Raw genomic sequence first — 7,875 nt, forward strand, 5'->3', positions numbered from 1 at the left:
TGGAATAACAAAAAACCTAGGATAGCAAAAACTCTTCTCAAGGTTAAAAGAACCTTTGGTGGAATCACCATGCCTGACCTAAAGCTGTACTACAGAGAAATTGTGATAAAAACTGCATGGTACTGGTATAGCAACAGACAAGTAGACCAATGGAATAGAATTGAAGACCCAGAAATGGGCCCATGGATTTCTTTACTGACAGATCTTTACTTAGCTCCGAAACCCGCTCTTAAAGAACATGACTCACTGGTTTGTTATCTATGACTTGCTTAGCCTTTTGTATATAACCACAGACCCCCTGCCCAGTGGTGACACCACCCACAGTGATCTAGGCTCTCCCACATCGATCATTAGTCTAGAAAATATCCCCATGGGCTTTCTTATAGCTGTACACCATAGAGCCGTTTTCTCAACTGAGGTCTTCTTCCTAGTTAACGCTAACATGTGCCCCGTTAACAAAACAACCCAAACCTAGAAATTACCTATCTTTGTGTTGTTTGGAATAAATATAACATGTGTAGCAGATGCAGAATCTATAAGTAATATTTGGGGGATCAAAACTAATGCTTTTAGGACTTGAGAGATGGCTCAGTGGTTAAAAGCACTGGCTGTTCTTCCAGAGGTCCTGAGTTCAATTCCCAGAAACCACACGGTGGCTCACAACCATCTGCAATGGAGATCCAATGCTCTCTTCTGGTGTGTCTGAAGACAGTGACAGTGTATTCACATACATAAAATAAATAAATAAATCTTTTTAAAAAACTAATGTTTTTAGATACTTATCAATATAAATTTTAAAATTATATAAGAGTCTCTATGATACTTGGATATAAAAGCAATAATAAAGAAGGCTTAGGTGAGCATAGTGGTACACCTTTGATCCCAGCACTCTGGAGGCAGAGGCTGGTGGATGTCTGAGCTTGAAGACAGCCTGGTCTACATAGTAAGACTCTGTGTCAAAATAACAGAACAAAACAAGAATAAAAGTCAAACAAACAATCCAAAAGCACCATTTATAGGATAAAGGACAGGGGCTGTCCACACCCCAAGGTTGCCAGGTGTCCCCAGCCACTCAGAAGAATACATCTAGGTTTGTTGGGTATGACCCCCCAACTCATCCCCCGTATCTTGAAGAACATGCGTGTACCAGAGTTGGGGATGCATAGGAAGAGAAGGAAATTCAGCTGTCACCTGACCACCACCACTGTGGGTGCCAACAGTGATCTATCCACCAGGGACCCTACCCAGAATCCCCCAGAACAGCCTGGGTCCTCTGACCACCCATGGTGGAAGCCCACAACAAGGTTGATCAGCAACAATTGACTATGACAGTGGCTGCAGCAGAGGAGAGCCAAGTGAAGGGAGAGGGACCAGGCTTTTGGGAAGGGGCTGGCTGCTCTATGACCCCCCAGACTGCTAGGAACTGCATTTCCAGGGTGTCTATCTGGAACCAGCCTATCTTTGCCTTCTATGCTGCCTTTTTGTTCCACTCAGACTGGTTCTCATTTTTTCTCTCTGCTTCCCATTTCCTTCCTTCCTTCCTTCCTTCCTTCCTTCCTTCCTTCCTTCCTTCCTCCCTCCCAAATCCATTTCTATTATTCTATTGTGTCCACTACAGAACAGGAAGGTATAATGTATAGTCCAGGTTACTCAACAGCTACACACACACACCCACCCCTCCTTGCTAAAAGAGTCCAGTCCCAGATTGTTCACCCAGACATGCCTACCATCACACTTATCTTAGGTTGTATTAAAGCTCTGAGTCCGGCACCAAGAAGTCTCCCAAGGAGCTTGTCAGCTTGTTCTCCAGCAGCCAAGGTGTTTTGCCAAAATTCGCAGTTCTTTTTTGGAGGGTTGGTTTTATTGTGTTTGAGACATTGTTTCACTGTTGCTCTGGATGCCCCAGAACTCACAGAAATCTGCCTATTCCTGACTTCTAAGTACTGGGATTAAAGGCATGCAACACCATGACCAACCTCAATGTCTGCATTTCCTTTTTTTTCTTTTTTTAAAGATTTACTTATTTTATTTGTATGAGTACGCCGCTGCTGTCTTCAGATGCACAAGAGGGCATCAGATCCCATTACAGATGATCATGAGCTAGGAACTGAACTCAGAACCTCTGGAAGAGCAGTCAGTTCTTTTAGCCACTGAGCCATCTCTCCATCCCCAGTGTCTACACTTCTTAAAGACCTCTGTGCCCTTTGACCTCAAGACCAGCACTTCAGGTTCTGTCTATGAAGGATCGGATCCAGATCAATATCTCTGGCTCTGGCTCTGGAACTCAGGACCTCACATATTCTAGGCAATTACTACACCACCAAGCAACACTAAGCTCAAAGACCAAATCACTACACCTTATTCATGAGGAAGGGATGGCTGATTGACCCTGTACCTGAATGGCCACATAATTACCAACTCCTGTTGGGCATTTTATTTCTTTTTTCTTCAGTATGTTATTTTCTTTTTGAGACAGGGTCTAGTGACGCCTATATTAGCATCTGACTTGATTATATGGCCATGTGATTCATGCTCCTGCCTCCACCTCCCAAGTGCATTATAGGGGTGTGGCATCTTGCTTCCATTCTATGAAGTGCTGGGACTCAAACCCAGGGCTCCATGCATGCTAGACAAGCGCTCTACCAACTGAGCCATACCCCCAGCCTCTCAGCACACATGGCTGCATTGGGTAAAGCAGCTGTTGCAGGACTCTCTCTGGAATAGGCACCAACACAAGTGGAGGAGTGATCTCTCCATTGGACCGAAGCCAGGACAGCTCCCATTCCAGGTCTAGTTTGCTAGATCTCATTTTATACTCTAAAAGCACAAAGAGGAGCAGGCAAGAGAGCAAGATTTCACAGCCTACGTGGCAGTCAGCTTTCTGTTTTAAAAGCACATGTTATAGACGGTTAATAGGTGCAAGCATTTGTGGCCAGGTTGTCAAGGACAACGACCCCTTGTTTCATGTATTTCTTCATGTCACCTGGTTCCATGAATCACTCGAAATCACACCGGGAAATGAGCTATAGCTGCGGTTGCGGTACTTTAAGTAAACCACTACATAAATCAATAAATCACTATGTAGTAATTGGTCTTTTTTTTTTTTTTTTTACTATATTCTGCTTCACAAGGAGGTGAGGAGAGAGAGTGGTATGCTGGGGCCACTGGCTTTGGTGGCTTGTTCGTTCATGGACAGGAGAAGGAGCTGAGGTAAAGTTGAGATAATCTAAAGGGGATTCTGGGAGCAAGGTATGCCAAAGACCAGGTGGAGGGATCATGCCGCATGACAAACTGTCTTCCTGCTGAGTTCAAAAGGTGTCTTAGGATTTCTATTGCTATGAAAAGACACCAGGACCATGGCAATTCTTTTCCTTTTCTCTTTTTTTCTCCCCCCCTCTTGTTTTTCGAGATAGGGTTTCTCTGTATAGCTCTGGCTGTCCTGGAACTCACTTTGTAGACCAGGCTGGCCTCGAACTCAGAAATCCGCCTGCCTCTGCCTCCCGAGTGCTGGGATTAAAGGCGTGCGCCACCACGCCCGGCGACCATGGCAATTCTTATGAAGGAAAGCATTTCATTGGGGCTGGCTTACAGGTTCAGAGGTTTAGTCCGTGATCATCATGACGGGAAACATGGCAGCATGTGGGCAGACATTGTGCTGGAGAGGTAGCTGAGAGCTCTACATCTGGATCTGCAGGCAGCAGGAAGAGATTGAAACACTAGGCCTGGCTTGTGTATCGGAGAGCTCAATGCCCACCTCCCCCCCCACCCCACCCCACCTCCAGTGACACACTTCCTCCAACAAGGCCACACATCCTAATAGAGCCACTCTCTAGGAGCCTAAGGGGACAAAACAACCAAGTGCTGATCTTGAGGTCACCATCCCAGACCGTGACATTTGCTCTCAGAGACCTTGCTGGGCCAGGGAGTAGCATTCTCATAATGAAAGGCTTTCTTACAGTCTAAAACATTATAAACATGGCACCAACAGGTCTTGCCCTCTCCCCTTCCCTCTGCCTTGTTAAACTATTAGATTAAATCCTTAAAGCTAGCCACCAAGATCTACAGTGACAAATTCAGATTTTTGGTTTTGTGGTGGTTTGAATATGCCTAGCCCAGGGAGTGGCACTCTTTTGGAGGTGTGGCCTTATTGGAGTATGTGTGGCCTTGTAGGAGTAGGTGTGGCCTTATTGGAGTGGGTGTAGCCTTGTTGGAGTAGGTGTGGTCTTATTGGAGTGGGTGTGGCCTTGTGGGAGTAGGTGTGCCACTGTGGACATGGGCTCAACCTAGCTACCTTCTCCTGTCTTCTCCTGTCTACCTTCAGATGAAGATGTAGAACTTCAGCTCCTCCTCCAGCACCATGCCTGCCTATACACTGTCATGCTCCTGCCTTGATGATAATGGACTGAACCTCTGAACCTGTAAGCCATTCCCAATTAAATGTCCTTATAAGAGTTGACTTGGTCATGGTGTCTGTTCACAATAGTAAAACCCTAACTAAGACAGGTTTCCTTAAAAATACACAGAAATATTACAAAAATATGTTTTCATTTTAATCCCAGGTGTGGCATATGGGACCGATTCAGACTGTCAACAGCAGCTGACTATGATTTGCCTCATGCTGTAGCAGAGGGGCAAATCTGCCAGCTGCACATTGTTTCTACGGTTGTGTGACGTTTGGAAATCTGGGGAGTTTTTAGAGAGTTTTAGAGCCCTGAACCATGGGATAGGTTGTTTGTTGATTGGTTGCTGTTGGTCATGATTCGTTAAGAAATCATGTACAAAGAAGAACAAGAAGAAGGAGCAGAAGAAATTAGATATCTTGATGGCAAAAATCAAACTTGCCCCAAGAAATTCAATGCCCCTAATGAGCAGGAAATAGTCTAATGATAACATAGCCCCTTTCTGACCTCAGACTTTATTCAGGGATCGGGGATCTTTTTCCTTTCCTTTCTATCCCCTTTTCTCTCCTATCTAGTGTTAGGGGGTTAGAAAAGGTGGAAGAAAGGAGAACCCACAAAGTAGCAAAAACCAGCTATAAAAGTCTGTTTCCTTATTAGGCCACTTTTTAATGCCTGACTAAAACACCAAGGCCCAGCAATCAAAATTCATTATTTGTCTAAATTGGCTAGCATGTCCAATTAGGATTCACCAACTTACCCTAGAACAGACTTCCCCTTTTCTCCATAAAAGCCACTCCTGCAGTGTTGTGGATGGGCCTGGTGCTGATTGTGTTTTGATGTTAATTCTTCTCTCCTGGGAGGTGCTATGTACTCAGGTGACTTCTTGTGAACCAATCCCCTAGTGAATAAAGGAGCCAATCACTGGGCGAGTAGGAGGGACTTCCGGGTTGGAAGAGAAGAAGCAGGAGAGAGTTAGGCCCTTTGGGACTGGAATAGTAAGGACAAGATGTAGCTATGAGTGTCTCCTGGTTTCAATGGCGGACCCATCAGGATTCGCCACAGGAGGATTTAGATTTAATAGGCTTACAAGATTAGGATTTTTGTTGCTGCAGCCAGTGATTAAACTACCATCATTTCTGAACTAAGTTTGTGATGTGTTTACCTTCACATGGTGGCTCATCTGGGTTCAAGAGAGAAAGGTACGGCAGCAAGGCGTGGGTTTTCCTGAGGTGCACCACAAAGGCTGTGGGGGATTTGAAGCACACGGTTGGCGTGGTGATGACTCGCCTGTGGGAACCTAGTGAGCTGGGTGGAGAGATTGTGGAATTCTGAGTCAGAGTCTCTACAAGATAAAAACAGGCTGAGAATTTGGTGTCTGCGTGTAGTCTGTGCTGACTTGGAGGCTCTTTTCCCATAACATTTCACCAATGGCAGCTGGGCACTTGCTAAAAGGTAAGAAATGAAGAACCCAATTCTCTGCACCTAGAGTAGCCTGACATGGCCAACCACAAGCAACCTGAGTATTTGGTGGATCCCCTTGAGGGACACTCAAGGAAGCGGAGACCAGCTTGCCACTGTTTGGCAATGGCCTGATATGCTCCCGGGAAAAGATTCTGGGAATCTCAGAAGCCTGTGTCCAGAACAGCCCAAAGCAGCAGACCCTAGCTGGGGCAGAAGCCAGAGGTCTCTGGTTCCTCCCTTACTCCTGAGGCTCAGGGAGGGCAGACTGGCTTAGGGCCAACCCTAGCCTTCCTATGTCTATGTGGGAGGGAAAACAGCTAACATGGTGTTCTGACTGATTTGATGATGCAGATGAGTGCCCAGGGGTTTTCAGAATGTTTCATATAAACATGTCTCAGTTAGGGTTTTACTGCTGTGAACAGACACCAAGACCATGGCAAGTCTTATAAAGGACAACATTTAATTGGGGTTGGCTTACAGGTTCAGAGGTTCAGTCCATTACCACTGAGACAGGAACATAACAGCATCCAGGCAGGAAGAACTGAGAATTCTACACCTTCATCGGAAGACTAACTTCCAGACAGCTGGAAAGAGGGTCTTAAAGCCCACTCCCACAGTGACACACTCATGCCAACAGGGCCACACCTTCTCATAGTGCCACTCCCTGGGCAGAGCATATACAAACCATCACAAAATGGACACTGTTACCAAAAAAACAAAACAAACAAAACAATGTAAGTTCATGGAGGAGCTACAGCTGGTAATCTTGGTTGTCAAACTGACACACCCTGGAAGAAGAAACCTCAACTGAAGAACTGCCAAGGACGGTCATATCTGTGGTAAAATGTCTCGATTGCTAATTGATGTCAAAGAGCGCAGAGGTCCCATCCCTAGGCAGGTGGTCCTGGGCTGGATGAGAAAGTTGGTTGCCTGGGAGCAAATAAAAAGGCTTCCTTTGTTGATCATTCAGTTCCTGCTCTGACATCCTCAGTGACAAACTGTGATCTGAAAGTGTGAGCAAAAGAAACCCTTTCCTTCTCCCAGAAGACTCAAGGCAAACAGCCCCTGAACTACCTCTGGGCCGTTGGCCTTGACAAGTGTCATGGGCCATACGTGGAAAGCTAGACCACTGCAGGCCTGGGGTAGGAGGCAGAGTTTAATACTCTGTTGGATGTTTCAAATGTCAAGCTTCAGGAACAGGAGAGATGGCTCTAAAGTTAAAAAATACTTGTATTTCCAGAGGACCCAGGTTCAATTCCCCCTTGGCAGTTCACAACCAGTTCCAGTCAATGGATCAATATCCTCTTCTGGTCTCACCAGGCACCAGGTATACATATGGTGTGTACATACATGCAGACAAAACACTCATACACATGAAGTAAAATAAGTATTTTAAAAGCCAGTCATGAGGGTTCAGGAGTGGCTAGGGCTCAGCCAGTACCGCACACATAGGTTCACAAAGCCTGGGTTCACTCTGCACACCACACCTAGTGATGCCAAACTGTAATCCCAGCCCTTGAGAAGTAGAAGGAGGAGCAAGGTTCAGCAACATAGCAAGTTTAAAGACAACCTAGGATCCGTGAATGAAACACCCAGGCATCCTGTCTTACCTCTATCAAAGCAGCAGGCGTCATCCCTCCATAAAGCTGTAAAACCACTGGAAAAAGTATGAAAACCAGCATTTTCAGAACTCCGGAAGTTAACCAAAGACTTGCAACAGTGGGACGAGCTCATTCAAGAAACACAGTTAAAGCCGGGTGGTGGTGGCGCACACCTTTAATCCCAGTACTCTGGAGGCAGAAGCAGGCGGATTTCTGAGTTCGAGGCCAGCCTGGTCTACAAAGTGAGTTCCAGGACAGCCAGGGCTACACCGAGAAACCCTGTCTCGAAAAACCAAAAAAAAAGAAAGTGTAGTTAAATACAATTTATTTTATACTTTTCATTGATTTTACTATGCAAGCTTTGGAACTTGAGGCTTTAATAAGGAGCCAAAATCCCCCCAATTTTAAACACT

This window comes from Mus caroli, chromosome 10 (assembly GCF_900094665.2).
Source record: "Mus caroli chromosome 10, CAROLI_EIJ_v1.1, whole genome shotgun sequence".
NCBI lineage: Eukaryota > Metazoa > Chordata > Mammalia > Rodentia > Muridae > Mus > Mus caroli.